At 33.6% G+C, this 14,370-nt stretch overlaps 1 long non-coding RNA gene across 5 annotated transcripts; it reads left to right on the forward strand.

The window, feature by feature from the left end:
- Positions 1 to 8,837: 8,837 nt before the first annotated feature.
- On the forward strand, positions 8,838 to 13,079 carry LOC146907526 (uncharacterized). Of its 5 annotated transcripts, none has more exons than XR_015019206.1 (7): positions 8,838 to 9,529; positions 9,930 to 9,962; positions 10,388 to 10,528; positions 11,528 to 12,185; positions 12,293 to 12,360; positions 12,541 to 12,621; positions 12,798 to 13,079. It is a non-coding gene; the product is annotated as an uncharacterized LOC146907526 (long non-coding RNA). The 5 variants fall into 5 exon arrangements; XR_015019204.1 differs by having other exon boundaries at positions 10,391 to 10,528; XR_015019207.1 differs by having other exon boundaries at positions 10,391 to 10,528; positions 11,528 to 11,865; positions 12,108 to 12,185; positions 12,293 to 12,621.
- The last annotated feature ends 1,291 nt before the right edge of the window (positions 13,080 to 14,370 follow it).

Consider the following 14,370-nt stretch of genomic DNA (forward strand, 5'->3'; position numbering starts at 1 on the left):
AGTTTACCATGTATCCTATATGTTGAGTTGTATTGATCTTCTGAAGAGTTTGCGACATTGCCTGTGGTTATTCTTTGTTAATGGCCACTCATATTGTCCTCTTCACTAATTTATTATGTTTTGGAGGATAATATGTTGGATGCCCATCCATATTGTATTTCAGAGGAGAGAAATATTGGTTCGGATCTGGGGTTCCCTTAGATGCTGAACAAACAAAGATAGTCAAGAAGCTTAATCTAAGGTTCCAATGAAGATGTGGGATTTGTGAAAATTGTTGAGTTTCTAGTCATCACCGCTACTTCATGACGTTTTTTTTTAGGAAAATATGATTGGCACAATAGATGGAGTTATTCTCGACATCAGTGCAGAGACACAGAGGCACTGCTGCGGGGTGGCTGGTGATTGATCTAGGTGCGACGACTCTAGAAGATTTCGATTAATTCATCTTTCATTATGCACCAAGCATCTTTAACATTTATGATGGTGTAGTACAGTTGAATAGCCAAATTACCATACTTGGATGTTACACAGATATCAAGTTTCTTTTGAAAGGAAAGTTCAGAAAAGCATATTAGAATTCTATCAATTTTCCTAAAATTAAAGATAATTATTATTAATTGGATCATGTGTAGCAACAACAATATACTAGTATGCCCATGGTTATGCATATAAGTTAACTTAATTATTTAAAGTCAAAGATTTACACATACCTATACAACATAAAGAAGAAAGGTGCTACAAATGTTTCCAAATAAACCTAAAAGAGAGACGTCAAGAGGTTGAAAATAGGTTCTACAAAATGAGTACTATAAATAAAATTTTACATAATTATCTTGACTGCATGCAAATAGGGAGACTACAAATGTTACCCAACATTTTTAGATCCATTTGTAACTTTACCCTTAATCAAAACTGCATGCATACTTTGTGATCAGATTTACATAATTTTGTTGTGTTGCATGCCTATTGTAGTTTTTCTCACGACTTGAGTAATACTTTTCCAGATTAGTGTCAACACGCAGGGATAGATCTAGAAATTTTAGAAAGTGGGGTCAAGCTCGTTTATCATAAATATTTATACAAAAATATAGAAAACCATAACCATTATAATGATGAAGTCATTACCATTAAGCAAAACAATGAAGATTACAAAAAGTATATGATTGTATATCAAAAAACTAAAGACACGAAGAATTACAATTGTCCTCTTCGTGACATCATATTTTGAAAGTGTTGTAAGATTTTTTTCATTTTCAACACTATCAAATATATCACTCTCAATGTATGTTACCAAACAATCATTCAAAAACTCATCTCCGATGCGGTGGCGCATTTGATTCTTCACAAAAGTCATAGCAGAGAAACTCCTTTCAATAATTGCGGTAGCCACAGAGTAATGATAACTTCAAAAGTAAGAACACCATTGGATAAGCAATATGTTTTCTAGTTTCCACCATCATTCTTGAAAGATCGCTAATCCCATCTAAATTATAAAACTGTTCCCATGAACCGAACATCCATGATATAACTTTCAAGTTGATTGTCTATTCCCATAAGCTCCAAAGAAGAAAATTCTGATGGATAAAATCGAGCCAAATTAACCAACTTCTCCTTGTCAAATGCAAAAAATGAATCTCTTGGATTTAAGCTTGCTATACAAATAAGCAATTCACTACTCACCTCAGTGAATTCTCTTTGATTCTCTTGGATTCTTGCTATAAAAAATCAATCTCTTGGATTCTCGCATATAACTTCCAACTCACATATCTCAAATACCAAAACAACCAATCTCTCCTATAACCCTCCATACTCCTCCTTCCTTTATTCCTTCACACTCACCTTCACCTACTTTAATTTTTCCTTCAACAGAAAACCCATACCCATGCACATTGTGCCCTCTCCAGACGTCATCTACAACTTGCATAAGGGAACAATTTTTTAGCCATTGATTAGTGAACCTAAATGGCTTTAGCCCCTAATCTTAACCTCCAAATTTGAGAACCAAAGGGCAATGATCGAACACATCTCTTGGCAATACCCAAAGGGATGCTTGCTCCCCTAAAGTACGACACCAAGTTTTGGAAACAAGCATTCTATTTGGACGACTCATTGCTAATCCGTTTGCATGATACCAAGTGTATCTTCTTACTAAACAACGGTTAAAAAGAGACATTTATGTACTACTATTATCAAAGTTCTACGCTATAATGTTATTTGACAACATTTTGCACTAGATAGCATATCTCAGCGCAATATAGATTCCACAAACACCGACCAAATCTCACTCAACTTTCATTAGTGTGGGTTAAACACTGAATAATAAATTTTAAAATTTGGGAACAACAAAAATGAGTAAAGGCAAAGCCACGAAAAAAGACGTATCTTTAAATTTATTATTTTTACTAGATTCAGGGTAGTAAAGGCAAAAACACCAATAAATGTAACTTTCAATAAAGAAAGGTACTACCATTTAAAAATACAACAATAAAACAATAACTATTTTACAATTTGTCAAAAAAAAAATAACTATTTTACTATCTAGTGTTACTTGTTGAAATAAATTAATTACTAAATTCAATAACATTGAATCATAAAACTCTAATATTTAAATTTCAAAATCTATTAAGATGTTTTATGGAAAGATTTTTTAACACAAACAACTAATTATAGTTTAATACGCTAACTAAGTAGAACCTACAAATATGTCACAACTTCGATACTATACTAAATCTTAAATGAAAGATCATATAAAAATCCAACAGAGATGAAAGTAGTGCAGTAGGCATAGAATCAACCTCATTATGATAAAAGTAGTTACCTCTTCTTGCACCAACAGACATACCATGCAAGTTTAACTTCTCTTGTGTTACCTTGCAAATTTGTAGCTATAGCTGACTCGTTCATGTGAGTTAAATCTTCTTGTTTTTATAATTTAAGAAACTTGTTAGGTCTCATCCTTTAATTTGAGAATACTTGAGTAACTAGTATATGTGTAATTTTGGTAGCTGCCTTAATTATGTTCCTATGACCACTCTTTGTGGCAGAAGGTGGATTTGGAACATGAGTAATTGGAATATGTTTCGGTTGAGAAACATTAACAGGACACACATTGGTATTCCTTGCAAATGGTTTAGGGAAATCATTACTTCAAGTAGGGGTGTTCGCGGTGCAGTTTGGTTCGGTTTTGAGCAAAAAAGTCATCCAAACCGCGAAATAAAAAAGCATGCGGTTTGGTTTGGTTCGGTTGATTTTTAAAAAGTCATCCAAACCAAACCAAACCAATGCGGTTTGGATTGGTTCGGTTTGTGCTGTTTATCGCGAGATAAAAAAATATTGCATTAACTCTAATATTGCCAACTTGTTACAAAATAAACATAGGACATTTTGTTTTGATGTTTATATGATAAAATATTAGGTAAAACTTATATCAAAATAGGTAAAATTAAGAAGAAAAATAAGCATGAAACAAATTATTGGGAAGTAAAGAAAACAAATTCATCACTGGAAATGAATCGAAAGAGATGGAAAGGAATTATAATCGAACCTGATGGTGCAACGATGGAAAAATCGAATCAAAAGAGATTATTCTTGAGCTATGTAATTGGGCTAGTACATATTTAAGTAATATTCATTATTCTTGCGGTTTGGTTTGGTTTGGTTCGGTTGCTGAGATGCAAACCGCAAACCAAACCGAACCGCACGGTTCAGTGCAAAAGTCATCCGAATTCATCCGAACCAAGTGCGGTTTTTTGCGGTTTCGGTTTGGATTGGTTTGGTTTGCGGTTTTTCTATTGGGTTGGTTCGGTTTTGAACACCCCTAACTCCAAGTAGGCCCTTGATGAGTTGGTGAGAACATCCGTGATGTTCGTGCACCACGAACATCACCGATGTTCTCACCAACTCATCAAGGCGTTACTTGGAGTAATGATTTCCCAAAACCACATCTTCAAGGAATATCAATGTGTGTCCAGTTAAAGTTCCTCAACGGACACATATTCCAATTACTCATGTTCCAAATCCACCTTCTGCCACAAAGAGTGGTCTAAGGAACATAATTAAGGTAGTTACCAAAATTACACATATTCCAGTTACTCAAGCATTCTCAAATTAAAGGGAGAGACCTAACAAGTTTCCTAAAGTAGAAAAAAAGAGAATTTAACTCACATGAATGAGTCAGCTAGAGCTACAAATTTGCAGGGTAACACATGAGGAGTTGAACTTGGTACCTATGTTGGTGCAAGAAGAAGTAAATACACTTATCATAATGAGGCTCAGAATCTGAATCCAAGAAGTCATTTAGAGGTTGAATTTGACACTCCCACCTGCATTTGAACAGAAATTATTATGTAGCAGTTGTAAGTCCTAACATAGATCTTTAAAGTTAGAATCATAGTTCAAAAGCTAACTTTTAAAATTCGAGTATATAGCTCAAATTAAGCCTAAAAATCATATAACAGCCTCAATTTAAATAAGACATGTTAAACTTCATCTAACAAAAATGTATGTCTAAAGTAATTACACTGATGTATAACCAATCTATTGTTCTTATCATTGCAATTGAAACGAAACTAAAAACTAGGTAAAATAGTACTTCTCAAGTAGAATGATGTCATACATGGAAGGCTAATTTTTTTCCTTCATATTGATAAATTGAAAGACCAAACTGTAAGACTTGAATATCGCCACCTAGTTGAGTAATAATTAAGGGAACAATATCAAGAGGCACTCACAAAGACTGAATGAGAAGGGAAAAAAACGAGAAAAGAGAATTGTCTTTTGCAAGAAATCATATTAATACAATCTTGCAATGGTAATTGCAAGATAACATTTTGAAGAATTACAATTGAAATTATTATATTTACATTTCCATTCGAATCGATAACCTCATCAATCTTGTAGTGGTAATTGCAAGATAGTTCATGCATTTATGGTATGTCATCAACGGCATATAGCATGATGTGTGAAATTCTACCATCATCCTGATCAAAAACGACAATTTGAAAAAACAAATTATAAGGACAACTATGGTTGGTAAACCATGGTATTGTGGCAAGATTTATCAATCATAGTTGTTCTCCTAATCCGTTTGGTTAAAATGTTGTTTTTGATCACGATGATGGTAGGATTTCTCACATCATTCTATTTGCAGCTGAGGACATCCATAAATGCCAAAACCGATTTACAATTACAATTACAAGATAGATGAAGATATTTATTCGAAAGGAAATGTAAATAAGATTATCAATTTTTGTGCTTTTGAATTTTGTGGCAGATTGTATTAATAATGATTTCTAGTATGAGGTGATTTTCATTTCTAGTTTCTTTTTTGCCTTCTCATTCAATCTTTGTTCATAAATTAGTTTTCTTCTTTAAGCTATTGATTCTACTTTGTTATGAATGAGTCTTGATATTGTCTCCTTAAATATTACTCTAAAAGGTGGCAATAGTAAACTATTGTAGCTTCATCTTTCGGTTGCACTATAGGAGGGCAAAATACCTCTATCATATAAATAGTGAAACACTTGAAATGAGTGTTCTAACAATATTGGAGTAGTTTATCATGCCCATTAAAAGGAAAGAGAGTAGAGATTGAACAGAGACCAAAATAAAAGTAGAGATGAAAAAAGATGACTTTGGAGAACAAAAACAAGGAAGATAATATGAATAATTGTAGAAAGCATAAAAGATCACAAATTTACAAATATTTTGAGGAATAATATATAAATTGTGTAAAAAATTGTTCACTGAATAATGAAAACAGAGAGAAAAAATGTCCTTTCAAATATATGCATACCTGTTAGTGAATTGAATAGAAAATTTTGATCTGAGATTGGAGATGGATCATATTTTAAAAATGATATGATAAAGTCTTTTCCTGAAAAAAAAAGAATGAAATTTCATGATTCTAAAGTGACACCTTACATACAAATAAAAAAAATTAACATAATATTTATATGTTGAATGAAATAATTGAGAGAGTATAGGAACCTTGCCATTGAATTGCAGTGTTCAAAATGTTTGCCATTTTCCCCTATCAATAGGTTTTTATTTATAGCCCCAACTACAAATTATTCTTTTGACTTAATTGAATACCTTTTGACTATTTTTTGACAACAATAAATACTTTTTGACTAAAAAATGTTTTATACACATTAAATCTGAAAAGAAATTTGACCAGTTTTATTAAAAATAAAATAAAACTTTGACCAAGTATTTGCTTTCTTTCTTATTTAAATCTATAAATTAATGTTTTCATTATTTTCTAATTTTATTTTTCTTCATGTATTCTCCTAAAAAAATATTGAAATAATCAAACGTAATTGATAATACAATGAATACAAATAATGAATTTGTTTATAATAAAAAGTAATCATAGTAATTTATAACATTTTTTTTATTGTAGTCTTTCTATAAAATACTTCATCCATCTCTAATTATAAGACTCTTATGAGAATTTTTTTGTTCCTTTTTATAAGACCCTTTTTCTATTTCCAACTATATTAATTATTTCTTTACATACCTATCCCTATTTATTATACATCTTTTTCTTCAATCAACAATAAATAGCATGATGAAAACATAAACTAACTCGCTCTCTTAAAGGATAAAATTGTAAAAACAATATTGATTACAAACTACATCAATACAATTATCAGCTTTCTTAATTCTTGTGATTTTGACAACTTGGTCTTATATATAGGGACGAAGGTAGTAATTGTTTTTTTAATATGAAAAAGGTCTCTGGTGAATTCTATGTGCATATAATTTTAGGTACTGACTTTTTATCTCATCCATGTTGGTGCCTATCAAATATGACGCAGTTAGAAGCGTAGGCTAGCAAGTGCTAAACCTAGATTGAAAAGAGATAAGTTCGCAAACGACAAACTTGTAAAAATAGGGTTCTTGAATCCACCAGGAATTGAGAAAAACTCTCTGAAATATTATTGAATGAATAAAAGTTATGCTTCTTAGGCTAAAACTGTTAAGCTTATAGAAAAATAACAAAACCCTAATGGGCCGAAAATAGCAAACTTTTTTTGGTGGTGGTTAGGGTTTGAACCCTGGACCTTGCATATTTTATGCATTGTCCATACCAACTGAGCTAAGCTCACGAGGACCGAAAATAACAAACTGAAACAAAACTAAAAATTACTAAAATTAGGCGAAAATAAAAATAAAATATAATAACTAAGGAAGCCCTCCTACATCAAAATATTAGTGTCGTACATTGATTCATTAAATTACATTTATATGTATCTAAATGGATCGCTCTTAGACCATTTTGATCTGTCCGGTGAGAACGGTTGATTCGTAACGGTGGTAGAGAATGCTCCGATGAATCATTAACGACTTCCGTTACGGCAGCGAAGAGTCTTTGCGGTGGAATGAAAGGTGTCTGCAAGCACATTTGCACTCCAACGCTCAAGTCAGTAATGGAACTGAAAAAGAGTGTGTAAGAAGTGTTGTGAAAAGTGATGTGTACCTTGAGGGTGAAGCAATTTCACCCTTATATAGGCGCGCCTTAAGCATAACCGTCTCCGTGAGATGCGGCGTATGATTAGGGAAGTTATGGGACTTGTGTACCGTGATCCCTTCGTGGAGGCGTGCTCCTGTGTGGCACGGTGCAGGCAATCTGGCATGCTCCTTTGAGTGTGGAGCCTAAGGCGGTGCAAGTTAGGCCACGTGTAAACGTGTGAGTGGTCTTGTGACGGGTCCAGAATAGTTCCCCCCCAAGCCATTGATGCCTTTATGGCTCAACGGCTTTAGCAACAACAAGAGGCGTTCAATCAAAGGCACTCATCGACGGCTTAGTTCGGCGGCCCTTGATGAGTTTTTTTAGGGAACTTAAGCTAGCCCGCAAAGAGTTGGCATCTGTTGATGGTCTAAACCGGACGACCTTTGATATGTTTCGTCAGTAACTTTGATTCCGCCCTCGAATGGGTGGCGCCTGACTGTGAGTTAGTGGGAGTAGTTGGCATTCAATGCTTTAGGCGGAACATTGGAGATGTGATGGTTGTTCATTTGCTTTCCACGTTTTTGGTTCGTGTGTTGCACGCGTTCCTGGAAAAACGTTATACGCGCGCGTGGCTTTGACTGTGTTACGTTTTTTCCAATAAAACTAATTTATGGCTTTGACTGAGTTTGGATTTTGTTTTCTATTTAACTCTGGTTTTAATAATTTATGAGTATAATTTTATTTTATTTTAGTAAAATTTATGGGTATAATTTGTTAATTATATCATTCCTCAATTACTCTGACTTAATCCTTTTCTATAAAACAAATTAATGTTATAGTTTTTTTGTTAAACAAAATTTTGTTATTATAATATTGGATCCTTGGATATTTTTATTGTTTTTAATCATCCAATTTTATTATAATACAACACATCTCACAGACTATGAGATGAACGTGCAACATTACAACAAAATCAATCAGGGGCCAAAGAAGTGGCAAAATACAATAGCTCACATAACAAACCGAAAGACATCACATAAATCAAAATACACCTAAAAATCCACAAACTCCTAATAATAAGCCCAACAGAACACAGTTCACAACCCTCCCATCAAACAAAAACCAAAACAAAGAAATTACCAACATCTAAGACCAAACGGCCACAACATGTGCACAACAGTTGCATAAAACCAGTTCACCCCCAACGCTTCAGCAGATATGTGAAAGCCTACAAGATTATCTTTTGAGCAACCCCCTGGATCCCAACACCATTCATATTGTAAACAAGGTGCCACTTTCACTCTATCGCATGCCCAATGCCACTTTCACACCCAAACCTCCTTTAATTTTTGGATGACACACTTTCCTCCACTTCCACTACTAGAAAAGTTTCATATAACGACGGAATTTAGAGACGGAATTGAATTTGTCTCTAGCTGAGACGGAATCAGAGACGGAAAATAATAAGCTGAGACGGAATTTAAAATTCCAACATTAGAGACGGAATTAGAGACAGAAATATCCGGCACAAGTGTTTTCGGTGTCTAAATCCGTCTCTAACAATTCTAAAATAAAAAAATTTAAAAACAAACTATATGTAGACACGGAGTTCAGAGACGGAATCAATAAAAAATTACTAAAACAAAATTTTACCTCATTTATCTTTGTATTGGCTCCAAAAAAAAAAAAAAAATTCACTAGATCCAACCCCAAAACTTCCCCCCATCCGTTCATATTTTGTCAGAACCCTAAACAATTTTCAGCTTCCCTCTCAATCAAAATTTGCTCCCATTCACTTTCATTTTTTCCTCACTCACTGAAAATCCTCTCAATTGTATTTCTTGTTCACTCACAAAAACCCTCGTTCTCCGGAAATCCTCATTCACGCCCTCCATCACCCTCGTTTTCTCTGTCTTCGACTGATCTCCCTATGTTGGCGACCATTTGTGGTTTATGCTTAGTCAAAAGCATGTTTCTGTTCTACCCTCGTTCTCCTTCACCTTCATTCATCCTTGTTTTGCATAGGGTACGAAGCTTCAAGGGTCTCCTCTGCACCTAATGATTTTTCTTCATGTGAGTTCCACTTTCACGACCATCAATTTTTGAGTGTGTATTTGTTGTTTTACTGTCCTCTATTTTATTCTTGTTTGTTGTGGAAATTCTATTGATGAATTTTATTCTTGTGGTTCACGGGGATTTTAGGGTTTTTCTTTTCTTTTGATTTGGGGGAAAATTGTGTTACTAGCCAAATCTCAAATTGAAGTTGTCAATTTTGGCAAAAGAGAATTGGATTAATTATATTGCTAAAATTCTTATTTGGGTTGTGGAAAATATATAATTCAAGTCGTAGTGGAAAGTTTTCCAGGGAAGATCAGGTTGGTGATATTAATGATGTCACACCAAGTTTCTTATTTACTTTTTTTTTTTTTAAATTGTTAACTAATCCTAACACTCTTTTCTCAATGAACTTTAGGTTGGTGGTTGATATTCCAGCAACTATAGTGAGGTTAGTTTCAATTAGTTGCTTTGTCATGATATTCAATGTGTGATAGTACATTTCATTAAGTAAAATAGTTTATAATTATTTTTAACATGTACTCAACAAATTTTAGACTATTTATTGTGTATATATTTTGGTTTCCAGATAAGTTTATCCTTATTTTTATTTGCGTTTTTGTATGAGCCTTTATTGGAAAGTTTCTAATTGGATTTCTCTTCTTCTAGATAAGCTTTAGACTACCATGATTATAGACTATAGTCTATTGGGATTTATCAACTCTAATTACTCAATAACTTAATAAAATGTTGACACGATAAAGTTGTAAACTACTAAAGCTTTGAATTTGATGGATGACTCTCAATGAGGTGCATTTTTGCAATCTTGATACTTGTATGCTTAGTCCAAATGTCATACATTATGTTCATGTTCAGCAGGGGTATTGAGCAGGATATTCACCATCATTCATGTAGTTACATGACAAGCTTAGTACAACGAACACATAGCGGAAAGTTAAACAAGAAAGCACGTAAATGATTCCCTGTTAGAGACAAACAACTGGTGTATGCAACTAGGTATATATTTCTTTCTTCAAAAAAGTTAAGTTCTGAAACTATAATTTTCTTTATAATTACACCACTACGAAAATTCATATTACCAACAGAATTTAGAGCCATGTTGTGTGTGTTTATCGTAACTTACGTATCCCGGAATTTAGAGTTGTTGATATTTGTATTGCCACTATAGAATAGATACTTGTATAATTACTTGTGAAATTATTAGGAGTTGCACTTTTCTAATGGCATTGCTATGACAACTATGTCTCTATTCAAAGCTATTGGACCTGCTATGACAGTGTGTGTGTGTGCGTCGCCTGTTTGTTTGGCTACATATTAGGTTTGCTGCTGTTTTTTTTTTCCTTTTCTGGTGGGGCGATTATGTTCTGGTGCCTGGCAGTGCTCTGTTTGTTTTTCTGGTGTATCATTCGGAGAGGGCAGTTTTTGTGGCTTTCGGCTCACTGTGCTTATTATTGCAGGACTTGCGTTTAAGGTCATTGTTTATTATTAAATTACACAAACCCTCTTCTCTCGTCATTGTGGTTGATTTGTTACATGGGAAATTTGATTCCATGTAGGTTGGAGTGATAATACAATCGAGAAGACCAAATCTATGGTTATGGCCATTTTAATGCTCTTCTCTCTCTTGATGACATGAATATCAATAAATATTATTATGTTATGGCCATTTTAATGCTCATGTAAAGAACACATCTTTTATATGAATGTACAATCTATGAAGCTCCTGCTGAGGCGGAGTTCAAGAAAGAGTGAGACCCATAACAAAATTATTGTCGACGGCACTCTGACCTTATATAACTCTGTTTTTTATAACTCAATGAATTGGTTTTATTTTTTATGGGTGCTGATTAGTAACTTCATTGGCTGATTGAGACTGTGTCAAGGTCTGTTTGCTGATTAGTATGTTGGTTTATAGAAGAACATATATACACTTGTGACTCTTTGTTTTTGTGAGTTTTTGAGGTGCTGAGTTTTTGCTACACAAAATATATGTAGTTAATGACGGAATGATGAATATACAAGAAATAGCGGATGAGAGAAAGGTTGTCTCTGCTACACAACAGGTATCTTAGCAAGTAATGATCCTTAGAGTTGCTGATGGAACATTTAGTTTACATGGGAAATACATGGATTATGTGAGTAAGTCAAGATGGGGATTATTTGAAGTTAGTTGAAACTTCACTAGTTATTTTATATGCATTACAACTTACAAGTGATTTGAAACTGACCTAGTTACTTTAAATTACCAACCAACTCGCTCTCTGTCTGTGTTTGGTTGCAGCAGCAGGGTAAGTGTTTAAAATTTCGCTTACAAGTGTTTAGACAAGACCAAGGCAAGTGATTAGTTTGTTCTTTTGCTGCTCATTCATAAGAAATTTTGTTTTGTATGTTTTCTTGATAGCTTTGTAGTTTGTTAGCGTGTTTTCGATTATAATCCCAACTTGAAGATTTATGTATTTTGTGAAGTTGAGACTTACGATTGAACCCCTCATGGGCAGTTATTCAATATACTAAATTTAAACTTTTTAGAAACCTTAGATAATAACAATTAACACCTTTTCTTTGTTTTATGCAGCATCTTTACCAAATTGAAGTTTTCTATCTTTGATTGATTTAATAGCATTCCATATCTAGTACAATTGTCTCTAAAAAGGTGAGATATTAGTTCTAAATTTTAATCCATGTTATTTATTTTTTCAATAAGTTTATTGTTTAGTGTTTGATTTAGAACATGATTTGAAGGCTGTCTTTGTTATGTAGGATATTGTGTTTTGAAGGCTGACTGACTTTAGTTGGTTTGCAAGGATAATATCAACTACTTGTTTAAGGTTTGGTTATTTGAGCATGAAATCATGTTAGTAGAATAACATTAGTTTATGTCTAAACAAAAGGATATGAGTGATTGTGAATTTTTTACTTCCTTTGCATTCATGTCACTACATATATTGTTTTTGAATATGACTTCAAGTTTTGGCAATAATGCATCTTAAATGTGATTAACTTACTAGAACAATGTCTGGGTTACTTGGGGGAAGATTGAGAAAACAGAACGTAAGGTGATTTTCCGCCTCCAAATCCATGCTACAAATGTAAGTTTTCTCTCAGTTGAGTCATTTTGTAACTCTAATTGTTTATTGTTCTATACATAAAGGACTATTAAAGAAAATTTGTTGACTAGCTTGATTGACATTGCTTTGTTTCCTTGACATAATTATTGAAAACAACAAAAACTATGCTTGAGACCCACATATTTTAAATTTTGCAGGCTGATGGAAGTTACCTATTTAGCTTAGACATTATTCCGAAGCTTTGTCAATTAGCTCAAGAACATGTCAAGAGCATGAGAGAATGATAATGTAAATGAAGGAGGGGATAGTAACAACAATTTAGAGATTTGGAAAATTTTAGATTCATTATCATATTATTATTTTTAGGTAATGGATAGTTTTACTTTGATTTGTTCAGTTATTTGCAAACTATATTTATGTATTTTTAAGAGTACTCTTCTCTTGAATGAGACATTATTATGCTGATCAAAATTTGCAAACTATATGTATTTTTAAGAGCACTTTTGGTTAAATTTTTTTTAAAAAAAACATTGAAGTTAGAGACGGAATATAAATTCTGTCTCTGTAGAGACGGAATTTATTTTATGTAGAGACAGAATTTGGTTTATTTGTAGTCACGGAATATATGATTCAGAGACGGAATTTTTCCGTGTCTGGTAGAGACGGAATTTTTCCGTGGTAGAGACGGAATTTTTCCGTGTCTGCTAGAGACGGAATCTGTAAATCCGTCTCCAATTAGCTTAGAGACGAGGAAATTAACCACGGATCCAATTCCGTCTCCAATTCCGTCTCCAACTTGTTTAGAGACGGATTTTTTGCATTTTAGAGACTGATTTCGCCCGTCTCTAATTTGGATTTTTCTAGTAGTGTTCACCCAACTTATCTTTCCACACCCTTTTCTCCACCCCGAAGAAATTTCCTTTGAATTCTCACCACCCTCCTCAAAAATTTCACTAGCATTCTCATGAAAGAAAGGTAAAAAATGGTAATCCCAAGGCTAATATATCTATTTTTCCACGAACTCAAACACCTCGACAGATTCTCCAACATCGGTTCCGAAGTTGATATTTTTTAGGATTTGCCCCAACCGGTAATCCCAAATACATAAAAAGGAATTGTGCCATCATTACAACTCAAAAAGTTACATGTCATTTACATAAACTTTCTTTCAATATTTATCCCCAACAACGACCTTTTCCAAAAGTTGACTTTTAAACCCAATACCATCACAAAACGTCTTAAAATTGTCAACATCCAAAGATTCTCCATCGATGGTTCCCCAATAGACAAAGTGTCGTTCGCTTATTCAAGGTGAGAAATATTAATTCTTTGAGTACCCACATTGAAACCTGTGAAACGGTCTCTCTCCACTTCACTCTTCATCAACCCTCCAAAGCCCCCGCAACCAAAAGAATAAAAAAAGGGGCCAGCGGATCCCCTTGTTTCAATCCCTTTTGAATTGAGATTTCCTCCGTTAGACTACCATTCACTAAGACTAACATCTCTTCATAAAACACACAAGCTTTCATACACACATTCCATTTTTCATTAAAACCAACCGTCCTAAGCATATATTCTAAGAAACCCCAATCCACTGATTCATAAGCTCTACCAAAATCCACTTTCAACACCATACATTTTCTCCCGAACTTCCTAACCAAATCCAAGACCTCATTTACCACCACCACGCCATCTACCAAAGTCCTACCTTTAAGAAATGATGACTGTGTTGAAGCAACTATTGAAGTCATCACCTTTGAAAGTCTAGCC

The sequence above is a fragment of the Medicago sativa genome, chromosome 7, assembly GCF_051527215.1.
Source record: "Medicago sativa cultivar Bolivia chromosome 7, Bolivia_mono, whole genome shotgun sequence".
Classification (NCBI taxonomy): Eukaryota; Viridiplantae; Streptophyta; class Magnoliopsida; order Fabales; family Fabaceae; genus Medicago; species Medicago sativa.